Below are 22,126 nucleotides of genomic sequence, written 5' to 3'. Positions count from 1 at the left end.
TGAAATACTAGCATGTTGAGCTAGGGCAGTACATTTAAAGGAAGGAAAGAAAGAAAGAAAGAAATGTTTTATTTAATGACGCACTCAACACATTTTATTTATGGTTATATGGCGTCAGACATATGGTTAAGGACCACACAGGTATTGAGAGAGGAAACCCGATGTCGCCACTTCATGGGCTACTCTTTTCGATTAGTAGCAAGGGATCTTTCATATGCACTAACCCACAGACAGGGTAGTACATACCACGGCCTTTGATATACCAGTCGTGGTGCACTGGCTGGAACGAGAAATAACCCAATTTGCTCACAGACGGGGATCGATCCCAGACCGACCGCGCATCGAGCGAGCGCTTTACAACTGGGCTACGTCCCGCCCTCACACGGAAGGAAACAAATGCACCAAAAAATTAACAAAACAAACAAACATTTAAAAAAAAAATTTGTCCTGTGAGTTTTAAATAATAAACTTCATTTCTCGTTCCAGCTAGTGCACCACGACTGGTTTATCAAACATTAAAAAATCTTTTTTTTAAACAAACAAAGAAACAAAAAAATACAAAAAAAATACATTGTTGTTGAAAAAAACTCGATTTCTCGTTTCAGCCACAACTGATATATCAAAGGCTGTGGTATGTGCTATCCTGTGTCTGTGTAATGGGTCATACAAAAGATCTTTTGCTGTTAATGCGGACAATGTAGCGGGAATCAACGTTATCCAATATTACACATCCAGTAGCCGATGATTACTAAATCAATGTGCTCTAGTGGTGTCGTAAAACAAAACAAACTTTAACTTTAACTGTTGGATAACCTGGGAGGAACGTAGCCCGGTGGTTAAGTGATCGTCTGATGTGCGGTCAAACATTTGGATGTCAAACAGTTGATAATTTTGACGTCTGGTCTTGGAGATAAAACCCGCTAGATAGTAGCCAAGGATCTTTTATATGCTCCATCCCACAGACAGGTTTGCACATATCACGGCCTTTGATTTACCAGTCGTGGGCACTGACTGGAATGAGAAATATTCCAATGGGCCCACCGACGGGGATTGATCCCAAACCGACCGCGCATCATACGAGCGCTTTACCACTGGTCTACGTCCTGCCCTTAAAGGCATACTGTCACGGATTTAAGGACTTTATTTCTCTAACAATGGATAATAAATAAAAATTACATTAATCATTGGAAACCAAATCTAGCTATCGCATCACATTAACTGAACCACGATGGAGTGAAATCCATATCATATATCCCTCTCGGCAATTTTAGTTTTTGAATTATGGACCATTGCCATAATTCAATTATTTTTACAAACTATAATTGATAAATGGAGTATGGTGATTATGAAGATGGTTGAATAAAGTACATTTGGGGACAAATCAAATTATTTTTATTCAGGTAATACTTTGTTACACCATTAAATAGGTCAGTGGTCTGTGACAATATGCCTTTAAAATGTGTTCTGTGCGTCGTTATATAAAACATTGAATCCTTCTTACTTGGGGCGGGGCGTAGCAACGTGGTAAAGCGCTCGCTCGATGCGCGGTCGGTCTGGGATCGATTCCCGTCGGTGGGCAAAATGGGTTATTTCTCGTTCCAGCCAGTGCACCACGACTGGTACATCAAAGGCCGTGGTATGTACTACCCTGTCTGTGGCATGGTGCATATAAAAGAACCCTTTCTGCTAATCGAAAAGAGTAGCACATGAAGTGGCGACAGCGGGTTTCCTCTCCCAAGATCTGTGTGGTCCTTAACCATATGTCTGACGCCATATAACCATAAATAAAATGTGTTGAGTGCGTCGTTAAATAAAACAGTTCTTTCTTTCCTTCCTTCAGTGTGAGTGTTTATTATTATTATTATTATGATTATTTATTGTTAAAGGTACGGCCCTAGCTCAACAGGCTAGTATTTCAAAAGAGAGTCAGTCCATTTATCTTACATAATAGTGACAATACTTTGTGATATCTTATAATGTTACTAATATATAATGTGGTCTCTAACAAAATATGTATATACCGCCCCTGGACCCAGTCTCTTAACAGTTCTTTTTTTCTTCTTCTTCTAATCTACCAAAATTATACGTAGCTCCCCTTTATTCCTTTCGCCTGACCGTTCAAAATTGCGTCTAATTTCCTTCACATACCACCCTCCGTCTGTTATCGGCCCGGGTCGGACTGCTGGTGCTCCCTTACACCTGCCAGTTTAGGCGGTCCCCCGTCCAACCCACCCCACCCCTTTCCTGTCTTGGATGGAGGAGCCGACCAAGGCCGGCACCTTTTTCCAGGACAGGCGTGCGCTGCAACAGCTTGCTCTGTATGTGCACGTTAAACAGTCTGACCTGACCTGACCTCTTACTTCTGCTGCATAATAACATTCGTACACTGTTCACCGTACATGTTCAGACAAGCGTTTCCCGGAATTCTTTTCTTTTCCAGGTAGCCGAGCTGTCAGTACTGACCCAGATGTAAAACACGCTAGACGACCTACCTGTATTTCTCCGTGTCCATAATTACAGACAGATACGGGTGGAGGTGAGGGTCTCCACCCGCTGACAAGAATTCTCAGGGACTTTACAGCACATTAACAAGTCTATCTACATGTACACAATACACACTGAACTCAGTTGAATATGTTAGAAAACATAAAAGCCTGACTTGAGTAGTTAAAAGTTTCTTCTGTTTAACGACACGACTGGAGCACATTGATTAATTAATCTTCGTCTATTGGATGTCAAAAATTTGGTTATTCTAACATGTAGTCATCAGAGAAAACCCGATACATTTTTCCTAATGCAGCAAGAGATCTATTATATACAATTTCCCACAGACATGAAAACACATACCACGGCCCTTATCCAGTTGTGTTGCACTGGTTGGAACGATAAAAGAAACATATTAAGTTGAATAGATCCACCGACGTGGTTCGATCCTGCGACGCAAGCACCTCAAGCGAGCAGTCATCCGACTGAGTTAAATCCCACCTCTTAACCCGCTGACAAAGAATTGATTCCTCCACAGGAACTTCTATCGATCGATATGGCCCTTCAGCAAGTCTATCTAGGTCCCGTACAATATCTCACAGGTTGATAGACTCATGACAGGCATGCGCTATAACAGCTTGCTCTGGATGTGCGCATAAAACTCCATGACCTGACCTGACTCAAATCCATTGAAAACGCATCTACCAATGTTCTGTGGTTATTGCTATCGCATACATGTGTAAGGTTACTTTGAAACACACCTGTATAGAGTTCTGGAGTTATTTATTGCTTACCAGAATACGTCCAGTTACAATGCATTGTACTTCATCATTAACCCCCACTAAATGCTGTACCTCATCATTAAAAATCGCTTTGTTTTGGCTCTCGTTGATATACAGGGTGGTGTTTACTCTTGAAATTACAAGAAATGTGTCAGTAAACAGGTGATTTGTGTACTTTATTGGAACAGACTATAACAAATGTTGGTCAATATGTGTCAATTTCATTGCTGTTACAATATGTGAGGGACCGTTTCTGATGACGGTTTTCCCCTATCCCTCTTCAAAACAAAATATCTGTAAACATTTATTAGTAACTTTTGAGCAAAACTATATCTATTATACCGGTATTAAAGGTGCTATCTCAAAGTTGCATAATGACAGCTATTGCAAATCATGTTTTTATAAAATTTTGCTTTAAAATTTAAAGACTACATCTTCAACTATATACCCAAAAATGATTATAGGAAATAATTTTATCTACTAGTGTAAAATATTTTTTTACTGGAGACTCTTTATCACAAACAGATGCTCACATATAACTTCTAATATGGCACCTTTAAGTGGTTGCAAGATTGTGTACATTTCTAAAGTACTTATATTGTATTTATATTCACTAAATATGCTGGTCATAATTAATAATTTATGCTGCAATTCAAACTAATCAGTTAAATTGCATTTTAATATGAAAAGTTTGTTTTAGGGTAAATGAAATTGACACATATCATCAAAATGTGTTATAGTCTGTTCCAATAAAGGTCACAATTTTCCTGTTTACTGACAACTTCATTTCAATTTCAAGAGTAAATACCACCTTGTACATCAATGAGAGCCCAAACAAGTAAATGTTAAATTAGGTATCATTAAATAGTATTTACAAAATATTTACTTGTCAGTTTAATATGAAAGAAATAATTGACGAAAATAATGTTTATTCTCTTTCCGACACTAGTTTAGATACTGTACCTCATTAAAAATTGCCCCTCACACTCACACTAGATACTGTATCCCATCAGTAAAAATTGCACCGTACCCCCCCCCCCCCCCACTAGATACTGTACCTCATTAAAAAATTGCCACCCACACTAGATACTGTACCTCATCAAAACTTGCCCAAGCACCCCCCGCCCACCCCCCTCCACATACACACTAGATACTGTACTCCATCATTAAAAATTGCCCCCGCCCCACTCTAGATGTCGTTCTCTGGCCTTATATTTCTTCTTATATTACTTTTACAACTAAAATGAAACTGGTGCGTTTTTAATGGAGCGCCATGCCCCCCACGCCGCCACCGCCCCCAGTGTAATCCCCCAGTGTAATATCTTGATATATATAATCAGAAGTTCTTTTTAATGGAGCGCCATGTCCCCCCACGCCGCCGCCGACCCCAGTGTAATATCTCGATATATATAATCAGAAGTTCTTTTTAATGGAGCGCCATGTCCCCCACGCCGCCGCCGCCCCCAGTGTAATATCTCGATATATATAATCAGAAGTTCTTTTTAATGGAGCGCCATGTCCCCCACGCCGCCGCCGCCCCCAGTGTAATCCCCCAGTGTAATATCTTGATATATATAATCAGAAGTTCTTTTTAATGGAGCGCCATGCCCCCCACGCCGCCGCCGCCCCCAGTGTAATCCCCCATTCTTTTTTAATGGAGCGCCATGCCCCCCACGCCGCCGCCGCCCCCAGTGTAATATCTTGATATATATAATCAGAAGTTCTTTTTTAATGGAGCGCCATGCCCCCCACGCCGCCGCCGCCCCCAGTGTAATCCCCCAGTGTAATATCTTGATATATATAATCAGAAGTTCTTTTTTAATGGAGCGCCATGCCCCCCACGCCGCCGCCGCCCCCAGTGTAATCCCCCAGTGTAATATCTTGATATATATAATCAGAAGTTCTTTTTTAATGGAGCGCCATGCCCCCCACGCCGCCGCCGCCGCCCCCAGTGTAATCCCCCAGTGTAATATCTTGATATATATAATCAGAAGTTCTTTTTTAATGGAGCGCCATGCCCCCCACGCCGCGCCGCCGCCGCCCCCAGTGTAATCCCCCAGTGTAATATCTTGATATATATAATCAGAAGTTCTTTTTAATGGAGCGCCATGCCCCCCACGCCGCCGCCGCCCCCAGTGTAATCCCCCAGTGTAATATCTTGATATATATAATCAGAAGTTCTTTTTAATGGAGCGCCATGCCCCCCACGCCGCCGCCGCCCCCAGTGTAATCCCCCAGTGTAATATCTTGATATATATAATCAGAAGTTCTTTTTTAATGGAGCGCCATGCCCCCCACGCCGCCGCCGCCCCCAGTGTAATCCCCCAGTGTAATATCTTGATATATATAATCAGAAGTTCTTTTTTAATGGAGCGCCATGCCCCCCACGCCGCCGCCGCCCCCAGTGTAATCCCCCAGTGTAATATCTTGATATATATAATCAGAAGTTCTTTTTTAATGGAGCGCCATGCCCCCCACGCCGCCGCCCCCAGTGCCCCCAGTGTAATCCCCCAGTGTAATATCTTAATCCCCCAGATATATATAATCAGAAGTTCTTTTTAATGGAGCGCCATGCCCCCCACGCCGCCGCCGCCCCCAGTGTAATCCCCCAGTGTAATATCTTGATATATATAATCAGAAGTTCTTTTTAATGGAGCGCCATGCCCCCCACGCCGCCGCCGCCCCCAGTGTAATCCCCCAGTGTAATATCTTGATATATATAATCAGAAGTTCTTTTTAATGGAGCGCCATGCCCCCCCCCGCCCCCGCCGCCCCCACTGTAATCCCCCAGTGTAATATCTTGATATATATAATCAGAAGTTCTTTTTAATGGAGCGCCATGCCCCCCACGCCGCCGCCGCCCCCAGTGTAATCCCCCATGTAATCCCCCAGTGTAATATCTAGATATATATAATCAGAAGTTCTTTTTAATGGAGCGCCATGCCCCCCACGCCGCCGCCGCCCCCAGTGTAATCCCCCAGTGTAATATCTTGATATATATAATCAGAAGTTCTTTTTTAATGGAGCGCCATGCCCCCCACGCCGCCGCCGCCCCCAGTGTAATCCCCCAGTGTAATATCTTGATATATATAATCAGAAGTTCTTTTTAATGGAGCGCCATGCCCCCCACGCCGCCGCCGCCCCCAGTGTAATCCCCCAGTGTAATATCTTGATATATATAATCAGAAAGTTCTTTTTAATGGAGCGCCATGCCCCCCACGCCGCCGCCGCCCCCAGTGTAATCCCCCAGTGTAATATCTTGATATATATAATCAGAAGTTCTTTTTTAATGGAGCGCCATGCCCCCCACGCCGCCGCCGCCCCCAGTGTAATCCCCCAGTGTAATATCTTGATATATATAATCAGAAGTTCTTTTTTAATGGAGCGCCATGCCCCCCACGCCGCCGCCGCCCCCAGTGTAATCCCCCAGTGTAATATCTTGATATATATAATCAGAAGTTCTTTTTTAATGGAGCGCCATGCCCCCCACGCCGCCGCCGCCCCCAGTGTAATCCCCCAGTGTAATATCTTGATATATATAATCACAAGTTCTTTTTTAATGGAGCGCCATGCCCCCCACGCCGCCGCCGCCCCCAGTGTAATCCCCCAGTGTAATATCTTGATATATATAATCAGAAGTTCTTTTTAATGGAGCGCCATGCCCCCCACGCCGCCGCCGCCCCCAGTGTAATCCCCCAGTGTGTAATATCTTGATATATATAATCAGAAGTTCTTTTTAATGGAGCGCCATGCCCCCCACGCCGCCGCCGCCCCCAGTGTAATCCCCCAGTGTAATATCTTTATATATATAATCAGAAGTTCGTTTTTAATGGAGCGCCATGCCCCCCACGCCGCCGCCGCCCCCAGTGTAATCCCCCAGTGTAATATCTTGATATATATAATCAGAAGTTCTTTTTAATGGAGCGCCATGCCCCCCACGCCGCCGCCGCCCCCAGTGTAATCCCCCAGTGTAATATCTTGATATATATAATCAGAAGTTCTTTTTAATGGAGCGCCATGCCCCCCACGCCGCCGCCGCCCCCAGTGTAATCCCCCAGTGTAATATCTTGATATATATAATCAGAAGTTCTTTTTAATGGAGCGCCATGCCCCCCACGCCGCCGCCGCCCCCAGTGTAATCCCCCAGTGTAATATCTTGATATATATAATCAGAAGTTCTTTTTAATGGAGCGCCATGCCCCCCACGCCGCCGCCGCCCCCAGTGTAATCCCCCAGTGTAATATCTTGATATATATAATCAGAAGTTCTTTTTAATGGAGCGCCATGCCCCCCACGCCGCCGCCCCCAGTGTAATCCCCCAGTGTAATATCCCCGCCATGTGTAATATCTTGATATATATAATCAGAAGTTCTTTTTAATGGAGCGCCATGCCCCCCACGCCGCCGCCGCCCCCAGTGTAATCCCCCAGTGTAATATCTAGATATATATAATCAGAAGTTCTTTTTAATGCTATATTTTTGTTCCATTATTAGCAATGGATCATTTATATGCACCATCCCACAGAGAGGACAGCACACACCATAGCCTTTGATATACCAGTATGGTGCACTGACTGGGACGAGAAATAGCTCAGTGGGCCCAGCGACGGGGATCGATCCTAGACCGACCGCGCATCAAGCGAGCGCTTTACCACTGGGCTGCGTCCTGCACCCTCTTTATAATCTGAGCAGTTAGAATCGGCCGGGGTGACGATAAAACTCACATTGGGCAAGTCACTTCAGGTATTAAAAATACATTCAAGACATCTCGGTCCCCGTCAACTAATTCAACTTGCCCATGTTACATTGGATGCACCCTCATTATAATCAAAGCCGTTAGAATCGGCTGGGGTGACGATAAAATTCACATTGGGCAAGTCACTTCAGGTATTAAAAATACATTCAAGACATCTCGGTCCCCGTCAACTAATTCAACTTGCCCATGTTACATTGGATGCACCCTCTTTATAATCAAAGCCGTTAGAATCGGCCGGGGTGACGATAAAACTCACATTGGACAAGTCACTTCAGGTATTAAACATACATTCAAGACATCTCGGTCCCCGTCAACTAATTCAACTTGCCCATGTTACATTGGATGCACCCTCTTTATAATCAAAGCCGTAAGAATCGGCCGGGGTGACGATAAAACTCACATTGGACAAGTCACTTCAGGTATTAAACATACATTCAAGACATCTCGGTCCCCGTCAACTAATTCAACTTGCCCATGTTACATTGGATGCACCCTCTTTATAATCAAAGCCGTTAGAATCGGCCGGGGTGACGATAAAACTCACATTGGACAAGTCACTTCAGGTATTAAACATACATTCAAGACATCTCGGTCCCCGTCAACTAATTCAACTTGCCCATGTTACATTGGATGCACCAACAACCCATCCACCCAAGCAACAACCTATTTCCTACTCCAGACAAAGCCGTTAAAATCGGCCGGGGTGATGATAACTCTCACATTGGACAAGTTACTTCAGGTATTAAAAATACATTCGAGACATCTCGGTCCCCGTCAACTAATTCAACTTGCCCATGTTACATTGGATGCACCCTCATTATAATCAAAGCCGTTAGAATCGGCCGGGGTGACGATAAAACTCACATTGGACAAGCCACTTCAGGTATTAAACATACATTCAAGACATCTCGGTCCCCGTCAACTAATTCAACTTGCCCATGTTACATTGGATGCACCAACAACCCATCCACCCAAGCAACAACCTATTTCCTACTCCAGACAAAGCCGTTAAAATCGGCCGGGGTGATGATAACTCTCACATTGGACAAGTTACTTCAGGTATTAAAAATACATTCGAGACATCTCGGTCCCCGTCAACTAATTCAACTTGCCCATGTTACATTGGATGCACCCTCTTTATAATCAAAGCCGTTAGAATCGGCCGGGGTGACGATAAAACTCACATTGGACAAGCCACTTCAGGTATTAAACATACATTCAAGACATCTCGGTCCCCGTCAACTAATTCAACTTGCCCATGTTACATTGGATGCACCCTCATTATAATCAAAGCCGTTAGAATCGGCCGGGGTGACGATAAAACTCACATTGGGCAAGTCACTTCAGGTATTAAACATAAATTCAAGACATCTCGGTCCCCGTCAACTAATTCAACTTGCCCATGTTACATTGGATGCACCAACAACCCACCCACCCAAGGAACAACCTATTTCCTACTCCCGACACCACCCTTGTTCCCGCAGAATATAAGCTAAATTGTAAGAGAGAAAATCATGGCTAGAAACATCCGTATTTCTATATTTCAACTACATCACACAACCAATACTGACCTTATGCCACTGATTGAGACACTGCAACGCCCACACTCAACATAGCGGGTGATCAGACTTTCTGTTCAGCAATCCTCCAGAAAATACACACATTAAGTTACCATCCTATTTGAAAGTGAATATGATTTAAAAGTTCCTAACAACACCATCTTTCTTCTTTTAATTATCTTAAATAAAGCGTTCCCAACGACAGCGCCATTGTTATTTGTGCACATAACACGTACAACATCGTCAGCCGTCACTAGTCTCAATGTCTCCTGAAGGTGAAATAGTCCCGTTATGTCTTCTCCGAAAAAACCCTATACTATTACCTTATATGGTTTATGAACCTGTTTGCATACCACCCGTTAATATCGTTACACTGATGTAGGAAAGTTCCGCTGAAATGGCCTTGCCTTGATATGAATAATAGTAATTGTTTTTTGTCGTTCTAGTCAATATCCAATGTGATATAACCGTAAATAAAATGTGGTGTGTAAGTAGATAAATAAAATATTTTATGGTGGTTGGGGTTTTTTCCTTCTTTTTTTTTTAAAGTAGGACTAAGGCAATATATTATTGTATGCTCAATGTGTGCTACGTACAATTGTTGCTATGTACATCGTATCTATGTTGTGTGGTAGAGTACACGTATTATCCACTGGCGTGGCAAGGGCTTTGTATTGTGGGGTAAGCACATTAGAGAGGGTGGGGTTGGTGGTAAAAGGAGGTGTTCTCCTTGTTGCCCCCATGCCTCCCCCAATGCTTGTCGGGTGCCTCTATCATCAAAAGGTTTAAGCAAGTTCCCTGGACACAACCTCATGGGTCGCCTGTGTCTGGGACCAGTGGCGGTATATACGTATATTGTTAGAGACTGGGTCCATGGGCGGTATATCCGTATGTTAGAGACTGGGTCCAGGGATGGTATATACGTATGTTAGTGACTGGGTCCAGGGGCGGTATATATGTATGTTGTTACAGACTGGGTCCAGGTGCGGTATATACGTATGTTGTTAATGACTTGGTACAGGTCCGGTATACACGTATGTTGTTAGAGACTGGGTCCAGGGGCGGTATATACGTATGTTATTAGAAACTGGGTCCAGTGGCGGAATATATGTATGTTCTTAGAGACTGGGTCCAGGGGCAGTATATACGTATGTTGTTAAAGACTGGGTCCAGGGGCAATATATACTTATGTTGTTAGTGACTGGGTCCATGGGCGGTATATACGTATGTTGAGAAAAGAAAAGAAAACAAAAGAAAAGCAAACAAACAAACAAACAAAAGAAACAAAAAAACTAAATGTGAATATACAGTGTTCTAGCTAGCAATAGAGGGGCGTTGCCCCCTGCCCCCGTTTTGTGCCCCCCTCCCGTGTTTGTTGCCGCACCGCCGATGATTATCGCCGCCCTGCCCTAATTCATTGTCAAATAAAAATACAAAGGGTTCCGGCTCATATTGGAATATCTGGTAATGAAGCAGCCGATGCCAACGCTAAAAAGAGTTTGATGGAACCGGCAGTCGGCGTTCCAGTAGAACATAATGTTAACGAAATAAATTCCATAGCTGAGCCACACTTGGTGGCTCTGTGGCAAACCGAATGGAACCACAGAGCCAGGGTGTGGCATGCCTACATTAAACCAAAAGCGACCACTCCTGGGCCAGTTTCTTTTAATGTTAAGGTAACTAGAATTATTGCAAGACTTAGAATGGGTGTCTCTTCGGCTTTAAATGATGTTAGATTTAAAATTAAAAAAGTTAAGTCACCCAACTGTTTAGTATGTCATACAATCGAAGATGTTAATCATTTTTTGATAAAATGTACTAAACATGACACAATTAGACTGAAACTGGTTAATTATTTTATTAAAATTAAATTAGAGTTTAATGCTTATAATTTATTAAATCCACCTAAAGAATATAAAAATACAATAGACAGGTTGTTGGTCGCTTTTGTATATCAATCTAAAATAAATATATAATATTATAGGGTTCTCCTGGGGGCGGTTCCTGCCATAGCCTAGGCATTGTTAGATTGGTGCAAATGTGGCAGGCCCGTTCCTTTTATGGGACCCACAATAAATAATCACTGTTGGTGGGCTGGGTAATAGCACTCATTATTGTTTGCTCCTCACCCCTTCTGGGGTTGGAAGGATGTTACCTGCGCCCCTACTGTCCGGTCTTTCGCCCCTTCCGTCTGCAATGTCGCGCCTGGCTTGCTGGATTTTTAATTTTAATGTAATGTACCGGTTTTTAAAATTATTTTAATTATATTGTATATAAATAGTATATTGTATTTTAATTTTTAAATTAATTTATATTGTGGTGTGGGTGTTTGAATGATTTTTTTTAGGGTTTTTTTTACTTCGGGTTGATGATAGGGTTGCTATCTGGCAGTAACAGCCCCCTCCTCGCCGACCAAATATATTGTATGAACTGCTTTTAATTTTTATTGGGTGTTTATGTTTTAAAATTGATAGGTTTACAAGCGTGCTCTTTTAATTTGTTTTAATTTATTTTATACGTGTTTTTAACTTTATTGAGATAGAGGGAAATGTGACCCTGTGGCGGCTGCTTAACCTCCTTTAATCAACCTCCTACTAAATAATAATAGGGCTAAAATAAAGAGTTTCTGTACTATTTGTATTTTTGAAATGCTCGTTCTAAATTTGCGACAAAGTTTTTAATTAAATGGATTATATATTTTATATTAATTATTATTTTTTGAATTGCGCAAATAAAAACTAATTATATAATATCCGTATTCCCCATTAGTTTAATTTCAAAATTGTCCTAAGTAATTTCTGTCCCGGATTGGGCCCCTGGCCTCCAGAGACCGAACCCGGGGTGGACATGCTCGAAGCCTTAGTGGTATAGGAGCATGGGAAAGTCTTCACACACACACAAAAGCTTGCTTTCCTCTCAAAGCGTGTACAGTGTTGTTACGAGTCTGAATTCCCAACTAAAAAACGTTTGACAATACACTGTTTGGCCACAGTTGTGAAAGCCGACAGCAGTAACGTGGTATGTTTTTTTTTCTCTATTGTTAGTCATATCATATGACTGCAGACGAGCGGACAGGCAGTCTTACAAAGCTTGAATGCGAAATAATCCTCATACCGTCACGCACATAACCACACACCACCTAGCAAACACCTAGTTGAAAGTAGACCATCATAATAAACATTTGAAAGTAAGTTTTTGAAAGTAATTTTTGCCTCATCTTTATAAACTAGCAACACCGGTTATTTGGTCTATGTAGGCATAACTGTGTTTTGTTAAAAGCATGTCTGCAAAAACTATTTAATGAAATCTATCTAGACCTTGACATGCAATAATAGCCGTTTTTAAATGCAGTGAGCAACTTGTTACAAATATATCCATATGTCATTTTTTAATTTGTTTGTTCTTTTATTTCTTTATTTCTTTTTATTTATTTCTATCATTCTCTTTTTTTTTTCTTGAATTCTTTTAATTATTTCATTTATTTATTTTAAATCACATTTGGGCATGATATTAAATGGTATAAATACTATATATATATATAATAGAAAAAAGAATAGGATTTTTTAGGTGATCCAACCTTTTGTAAAACATTTTAATAGTTAAAGTTTGATTTTAGTTAGCGACACCACTAGAGCATATTGATTTATTAATAATCGGCTATTGGAGGTCAAACATTTGGTAATTTTGAAATTTAGTCTTAGAGAAAAACCTGCTACTTTTTTTCTTTAATAGCAAAGGATCGTTTATATACACCATCCCACAGACAGGATAGCACATACCACGGTACATACCAGTCGTGTTGCACTGGCTGGAACGATATTTTTTTAATAGTGTCCATATTTAGTACATCAGTACAATAATATTGCATACGGCGATGAATGTACTGTTTCATCAAACATCCAAATTTAAGAATAATAAATTTGGGTTTAGAAATTGATTGTCCCCCTCCCTCCAAAAACGTTTTGTAAATTAAAACCAGCATAGATATTTCTACATATATGATATTTATAAATGTAAAAAATTCGATCATACCCAGCACTTGCCTCAAAATGCTCTACAATTAAATTAGCGCCCTGCCCCATCAAAATCCTAGCTAGAACACTGATATATATAAAGGATCCTTTGCTGCTAACGGAAAAATGTAGCGGGTTTCAAAATTACCCAATATTTCACATCCAATAGCCGATGATTAATAAATCTAGTGGTGTCGTTAAACAAAACGACCTTCCACTTCAAATGTTGGATAACCGGGACGGAACGCAACCCAGTGGTAAATTGCTCGCCTCATTTACTATGTTGTCTATGGGATGTTGTTAATCGGAAATAGTAACCCATTGCTTGGCTGCATCGGGTTTCCTCTCTTATTATCTGTGATGTCCTTAAGCATATGTCCGACGCCATATAACCGCAATTAAAATGTGTTCAGTGCGTCGTTATATAAAACATTTCTTCCTTCTTATTTCTGCTGCTTAACAACATTCGTACACTGTCAACGTACATGTGCAGGCAAGCGTTTCGCGGAATTGTTTTCTTTTCCAGGCAGCCGAACTGTCAGTACTGACCCAGATGTGAGACACACTAGACGACCTACCTGTATTTCTCCGTGAGAGAGGTACGGACGGAGGTGAATTTATGCGCGACTTTTACTACCCTCTCTAGGGTCCCATACAATATCGCATAGGTTGATAGACTCAGCTCCATTTACATCAAAATGGCCAAATGTTTCACATCCAATAGCCGATGATTGATAAATTAATGTGCTCTAGTGTTGTTGTCAAAACAAAAAAACAAAAACAAAAACCCCTTTATTTTCCCATATTACTTTTACAACTAAAATCAAACTGATGCGTTTTTAATGGAGCGCCATTCGGGCAACATGAGCATGCTTTTCACCATTTATATTGCCATCATTCTACCCACAATATTAGTTATAATCCACGTAAAAATGCGTAATGATTGATTTACAACCCTGTATAGCGACCTGGCAGCAATCCCAATATGAATTAATGTGAATTCGTCTTCCGCGGTAGTTGTTCCTCACTGACATAGATAGAGATGGGGACATGGCGGTCATGTCCTCTGCCTTGACTATAGAGGGTGGATACTCCTGATCCTGTTGAGTGTGAGCATGTAAACTTTCTACATGCAGTATTAAGCATAACATTAAAATGTTAGCTATCCTTAACTTATTTTAACTAGCATATTTTCAACGTTCAACGAATTATATTGTTCCACATTTTTAAAGGTACATTCCTGACTTTGCTCCATTGTAAGATGTTTCCGACTAATAAAATATTTCTACGATTAAACTTACATATTAAATATATTTTCTTGTTTAGAATATCAATGTCTGTATATTCAATGTGTTTCTGGTCGTCTTAATATTTGTAAGAAGCTCAAACTGGATTTTGTCTTCAAATAATTTCGTACGTACGAAAAAATATAGTTTAGGAAATAAAATGAAAATGAACCTAGTACAAATATTAGAACGATCAGAAACACGTTTAATATACAGCAACTAATATTCTAAACAAGAAAATACATTTAATATGTAAGTTTAATCGTAGAAATATTTTATTAGTCGATAACATCTTAAAACATTGCAGCAAACTCAGGAATGCCTCTTTAATGTTATTTTGCACTACATATACAGAGTTGGATACAGTTGAAATTAAAACTTAACCAATTTTTTTTATGAGTCTTTCGCTGTGAATCCTGGACTATTGTGCATACCTTTTCATCTCTGGTGAACCTTGCACATTTTAAAAATAGTTTTAGATGAAGTGACGGCCCTGACAACTGTGGTGGCAGTCCTCATGATGGATGTCACCGATGGGGCAGAATATGCTCATCTTTCGTGAACACCTGGTGTCATAATTAACAGTGATTCATGAGTGCATGTCACCACGCTATATTTAATCCAATGACCTCTGCAATATGCGGCGGGACATAGTCCAGTGGTAAAGCGTCCACTTGATACGCAGTCGGTCTGGGCTATTTTTTGTTCCAACCAGTGCACCACGACTGCTATATCAAATGTCGTGGTATGTGGTATCCTGCCTATGGGATGGTGCATATAAAAGATCCATTGCTACTAATGGAAAAATGTAGTAGATGTCCTTTCTAAGACTGTCAACATTACCAAATGTTTGACATTCAATAGTCAATGATTAATAAATCAATGTGCTCCAGTGGTGTCGTTGAACAAAAACAAACATTTTAACTCTGCAATGTCCTAATTTGAGTTAGTAAACTGGTCTCGGGAGTGGTTGTCCTCTTTTTAGCGTTGCAGGAAGGATGACATCGTACGGTCCAGTAAAGGATCTCCTCGTAGGTGGCTGTCGTCGTTTGAGCGTTGCAGGAAGGATGACATCGTACGGTCCAGTAAAGGATCTCCTCGGGAGTGGCTGTCGTCGTTTGAGCGTTGCAGGAAGGATGACATCGTACGGTCCAGTAAAGGATCTCCTCGTAGGTGGCTGTCGTCGTTTGAGCGTTGTAGGAAGGATGACATCGTACGGTCCAGTAAAGGATCTCGTAGGTGGCTGTCGTCGTTTGAGCGTTGAAGGAAGGATGACATCGTACGGTCCAGTAAAGGATCTCCTCGTAGGTGGCTGTCGTCGTTTGAGCGTTGAAGGAAGGATGACATCGTACGGTCCAGTAAAGGATCTCCTCAGCAGTGGCTGTCGTCGTTTGAGCGTTGCAGGAAGGATGACATCGTACGGTCCAGTAAAGGATCTCCTCGTAGGTGGCTGTCGTCGTTTGAGCGGTCCAGTAAAGGATCTCCTCGTAGGTGGCTGTCGTCGTTTGAGCGTTGCAGGAAGGATGACATTGTACGGTTCAGTAAAGGATCTCCTCGGGAGTGGCTGTCGTCGTTTGAGCGTTGCAGGAAGGATGACATTGTACGGTCCAGTAAAGGATCTCCTCCTAGGTGGCTGTCGTCGTTTGAGCGTTGCAGGAAGGATGACATTGTACGGTTCAGTAAAGGATCTCCTCGGGAGTGGCTGTCGTCGTTTGAGCGTTGCAGGAAGGATGACATTGTACGGTCCAGTAAAGGATCTCCTCCTAGGTGGCTGTCGTCGTTTGAGCGTTGCAGGAAGGATGACATTGTACGGTCCAGTAAAGGATCTCCTCGTAGGTGGCTGTCGTCGTTTGAGCTTTGCAGGAAGGATGACATTGTACGGTCCAGTAAAGGATCTCTTCGGAGGTGGCTGTCGTCGTTTGAGCGTTGCAGGAAGGATGACATTGTACGGTCCAGTAAAGGATCTCCTCGTAGGTGGCTGTCGTCGTTTGAGCTTTGCAGGAAGGATGACATTGTACGGTCCAGTAAAGGATCTTTTCGGAGGTGGGGGTTTTCATGCTATGGAATTTACTACAAGTTATTTATTTATAAACCGATTGTTTTCTAAATTGCATACAATAAAATAACAAAAAGCATACTATTTTTGAAATAATTAAAAAAAAACATTTTTGTAGGATGGGACGGAGTATAGATAGAGAAGGAAGGAAGGAAATGGTTTATTTAACGACGCACTCAACACATTTTATTTACGGTTATATGGGGTCGGAAATTATAGATAGAGATTCATGAAATCAACCACTATTTTGCCACATGCCCTTTCGACTAGTTTGCAGAGATACGGTCTTGATCGTGGATAACGAGTTTACCTTGCAGAAAATACGGACACCCCACCCACCCTATCAACCCCCAATCCCCTGCTTTCGACGCCACCCTTGTTCCCGCAGTATATTTGTTCTTAGAGGGGTTATGGATACTTCAATTTAAAGAAAATACGGACATCCCACCCACCCCAATTCCCTACTCTCGACGCTACCCTTGTCCCTGCAGTATATTTGTTCTTAGAGGTGTTATCGAGACTTCAATTTGCCCCCCCCCCCCCACCACACACACACAATAGAACACACCTTGCTCTTTCCTGTTTGTTAAACAAAAATATATTACCATAATATTTTTTAAATATAAAGCTTTATACCGATAAATACCTTTGGAATAAACTTTGGCCAAATTATTTTAAATTTCGTTTGCCCGTTGTTACCTACAAAATTATTCTAAAAAAAGATTGATATAGAGTCTAGAGATAAAAAAAAAATTGGTTGTACAGATATTCATATTCAAAACAAGAACATGTAAGTAAATTGTAATTTTAATAATGTGATAATTATTTTATTCCCACAAACCTCAGGCTAGTCGCTATAATATAAACTTAATTGAAAAAGACAAAATCATGCCTAGAAACCATCATTCTTTTTTATAACATACACCATCTTTCTTCTTTATAATTAGTTTAAATAAAACGTTCACAACGACAACGCCATTGTTATTTGTGCACACAACACGTATGCCTACAACGTCGTCAACCGTCACTAATCTCAATATGTCTCATTATGGTGAAATAGTCCCGTTATCTCTTCTCCAAAAAACCCCACATATATTATCACCTTATATTGTTTGTCAACCTATCGGTAAAGCACTGCGCTGACGAAAGCAAGTGCAGGCCAAAACGGACTAACAATCACATGAATAATTGTTTAATGCCATTCTAGTCAACATACGAAGTCACATAACGGTAAATGAAAAAGTGTGAAGTGGTTCGCCTCGGCGGCCCCACGACCAAAGCTGTTTAGACATTCACCGACACACCACCTGGCGTGCAGGTATAACATTGCATACTTCCCAGGACTATTGACTCTTCTACGTATTATCATAACAAATAAAAACCATTTTACTCGGATCTTGCAAGCGTGTAGGGGAAATGAGGCTAGTGTATGGCGGGTAACCTCACAGTAAAAAACACATTTTACTCGGATCTTGCAAGCGTGTAGGGGGAAATGAGGCTAGTGCATGGCGGGTAACCTCACAGTAAAAAAACCCAGTTACTTTATCAACACCACTAGAGCGCATTAATTAATTAATCATCGGCTATTCGATGTCAAGTATTTGATATTTCTGACTCAATAGTCAGAGTAAACCCGCTTCATTCTTCTAAATGCAACAACGAATATTGTACATGCACTTTCTGACAGACAGGAAAGTACATACCACGGCCTTTGACCAGTTGTGGTGCACTGGTTGGAACGAGAAAAAAAACAATCAGTTGAACAGATCCATAGAGGTGGTTCGATCCTGCGTCGCAGGCATCTCAAGCGAGCACTCAACCAACTGAGCTAAATCCCGTCACACATTCACAGAAAAAAACCCAAAAACCCACAACATGAAAACGAAAATGAGTTCTTTCAGTTTAAAATTATGTTTTAATTGCTTCTTTTCCCCTCTTTTTTTAATTTAATTTTATTAACTGGACAAGGCGCTGCCTTACTGTGCCATGATTTTGTTATTATTATTATTATTATTATTTTATTATTTATTTATTTTGAATTCGCGTCCCGTAGTTATTTTAAGGTAGGCACGATCCTGTATATTTATCTCCATAACAGAGCGCGTGCTTAAGTAACGAAACAATTCATAACATGGCTTCCCTCCTGTCTGTTAGCTGATGACCACTGACTGTTACTGTAGGCCCTTAGGAACGAGGGACTGGGGGGGGGGGGGGTGGACTCTACCCTCCCACCCCATTCGAGGACAAACATCTTTTTCCCAACCCTGTATCAATATATAGATAAAATATATAAAATATAAAATAGATAAAATATGGCTTGTGCCCCTCCACTACAGAGGACCACCCCCACACACACACACATACACATACACCGATATCGTTGTTACGAGCCTGGGCCCGTATTTTCGAAGCCATCTTAGCCACGATTTGTCGTAAATCCGTCGTAAGTGACTGCGACAAATGTCGTAGCGTATTTTCGAAATTGTAACTTTAAAATATCCGATATTATCGTAAATATACTACTCAAAAGAATTTAAGGGTCAAAAATTTATAACCAAATAAGTTTCAGAGTGTATTAGATTGATGATGTAAACTACACCAAATTTTTTATTTATTGTTCCATATTTACAAAAAAACACAAATAAACGTCACTGTATACAAGAAAGTCACATGACATGCTGTCAAAGTTGAAGGTTGTCAAACATGGATTTTACACATTAGAACATTCGTTTAATAGTGTGTGAATCCACCCCTGGCGCGAATACACTCGACACATCGTTGCCTCATGCTGTTGATGAGACGTCTGAAGAACTTTTGGGGAATGGCCTGCCACTCTGCCATAAGAAGTTGACCCAGATCATGAAGGTTGGCCGGAGGGGCATGGTTATCCCGAACTCTCCTGCCTAATTCGTCCCAGTCGTCCTCTATTGGGGCCAAGTCAGGCGAATATGCTGGCCAATCCATCCTGGCGATACCTTGTTGTCTGAGAAAGTCCGTTACCACCCTGGCGCGGTGGGGTCTGGCATTGTCATCCTGCAGAACTGCCCCGCCGCCAATCTGCTGAAGGCCTGGGAGAACCAACGGCCGGATAATCTCATTCAGATAGCGGATTCCATTCAGATTGCCATCCACCACATAGAGGGGGGTCCTGTGGTGGATAGAGATGCCGCCCCACACCATGACGCTGCCACCACCGAACCGGTGACGTTGTCAAACGTTAACGTCAGCAAAGCGCTCCCCATGACGTCTGTAGACACGAACCCGACCGTCGTTGAACTGGAGACTAAACCTGGACTCATCAGTGAACATCACTCGACCCCACTGAACACGTTGCCACCGCAGATGAAGCGTGCACCAGTGACGTCTGGCCGTTCTGTGACGTGGTAGGAGTGGTGGTCGAACAGCCTGGCGACGGCAGCGTAGATTATTGGCTCTCAGACGATTGCGTATGGTTTGATCAGACACTCGAGTTCCAGTCGCAGTCCGCAGATTGTCACGTAATCGGCGTGCAGTGGTTGTGCGTTGACGTAGAGCCATATTGGTGATGTAGCGGTCTTCTCTATTTGTAGTGCTTCGGGGTCTTCCCGAACGTGGACGATTTCGAACAGAATTCGTTGCTTGGTACCGTTGCTACAGTCGGCCAACGACACTCTGACTGACACCAAGCCTCAGAGCAACATTTCTTTGCGTATTGCCATCCTGAAGCCAAGCAATAGCCCTTCCTCGATCTTCGATAGTCAGTTGAAGTCGTACCATTGTCGAATTTGGAGTGTGCACCGTACACGAACGCAAGCTCCAATTATACGGAAATTCAGCATTGGGAACATGGAATACACGTGCAAAGCGTGCAAATGAACCGCTTTGTGAAAAAGCAAGTTATGGGCACTTAGCAGACCTTTCGCTTTCGCCCTAATTTACGTGCAAATGTAAGCATGTTTTCGCCATTAGAACTAGTCGACAGTGTCAATGACAGTGGATTTTAATTCATTTATGGGTTGCTTAGACCCACTTTCGTCAAAATGGAACAATACCATGCGTGACATTATGGTCTAGCTAATATAATTGACATTCAGAAAATAATGTCGAAAATATCGTCTGACCCTTAAATTCTTTTGAGTAGTATATATCGTAGATCCTACGACAGATTCTATCGTAGACTAGAAACCAATATGATAATAACGAAGATACAGTTCCCTTGTTTTGTAAACTCGAAGTATTTTGCCGTCAAAACTTTACAACAGTATATTCCAACCGTGACCTTTGACTGTTACGCCACCTATTTCAGAAAATTTACCAGTCGATATAATGGGGCCTGATTAGGGTTGTTGAAAAAGCACAAGTGAGGCTGTTCAATATGAAATGCACCTAAATTAATGTATCGGAAAGACCAAATAAAAGAAATGTTACAGAACTTAACCCAATTGACAAATTGTTTTCACTATTTACAGTAATACAAAATAGACATGAAACTTAAAAAATGTAATGATTTTTTAAAAATATAACTAAAATATAATATGTATACTGTATTATTAAGATAGTAAACTAATATGTTGTGTGACAAGCTTAGGGCCATTCAAATATTAGTTTAAAAAAGGTTTGATTGGGGGAATGACCCCCCCCCCCCCCCCCCCCCCTACACACACACACACACACACACACCGCTGATCTGCGCTTTACCAAATTTAACTAAATCAAATCAAATCAGTTTATTCATAAATATATAAACCGCACTTTAAAATTATATTACACCTATAGCATGTCTTGTTTGGAAATTGGGGAGGTCTCCAAAGTTTACATAATAAACAAAAAATGTGGGGGGAGGGAAGGTGTCTAATTTTGACACAAATATTTGAACGGCCCTTTAGGCTGTATTTATTTTCCTTCTTGGATTTGTGATTTTTTGTTCTTAAAGTATAAAGCTAAAGTTTGTTTTGTTTAACGGCACCACTAGAGCACATTGATTTATTAAACATCGGCTATTGGATGCCAAACATTTGGTAATTTCGAGATATAGTCTTAATGAGAAAACCCGCTACATTTTCCCAAGGGATATTTTATATGCACCACCCATAGGCAGGATAACACATACCACGGCCTTTGATATAACCTAATGGGCTCACCGACGGGGATCGATCCCAGACCGACCGCGCATCAAGCGAGCGCATTACCACTGTTCTAAAATATTCATAAT

At 41.6% G+C, this 22,126-nt stretch overlaps 2 protein-coding genes across 2 annotated transcripts in view; both read right to left on the bottom strand.

The window, feature by feature from the left end:
* LOC121386254 (E3 ubiquitin-protein ligase TRIM56-like) overlaps positions 1–9,819 on the bottom strand; it is a 30,876-nt gene extending 21,057 nt beyond the window's left edge. Inside the window, exon 1 of the mRNA XM_041517097.1 lies at positions 9,593–9,819. The gene's annotated coding sequence lies outside the window, so the exon portion shown is untranslated. The remainder of the gene's footprint in view (positions 1–9,592) is intronic.
* Positions 1–22,126, bottom strand: part of LOC121386252 (E3 ubiquitin-protein ligase TRIM56-like) — a 97,272-nt gene that overhangs the window by 46,423 nt on the left and 28,723 nt on the right. The window lies entirely within an intron of this gene.

Source organism: Gigantopelta aegis, chromosome 12, assembly GCF_016097555.1.
Source record: "Gigantopelta aegis isolate Gae_Host chromosome 12, Gae_host_genome, whole genome shotgun sequence".
Lineage (NCBI taxonomy): Eukaryota > Metazoa > Mollusca > Gastropoda > Neomphalida > Peltospiridae > Gigantopelta > Gigantopelta aegis.
This window is presented reverse-complemented; position numbering and strand designations above follow the sequence as displayed.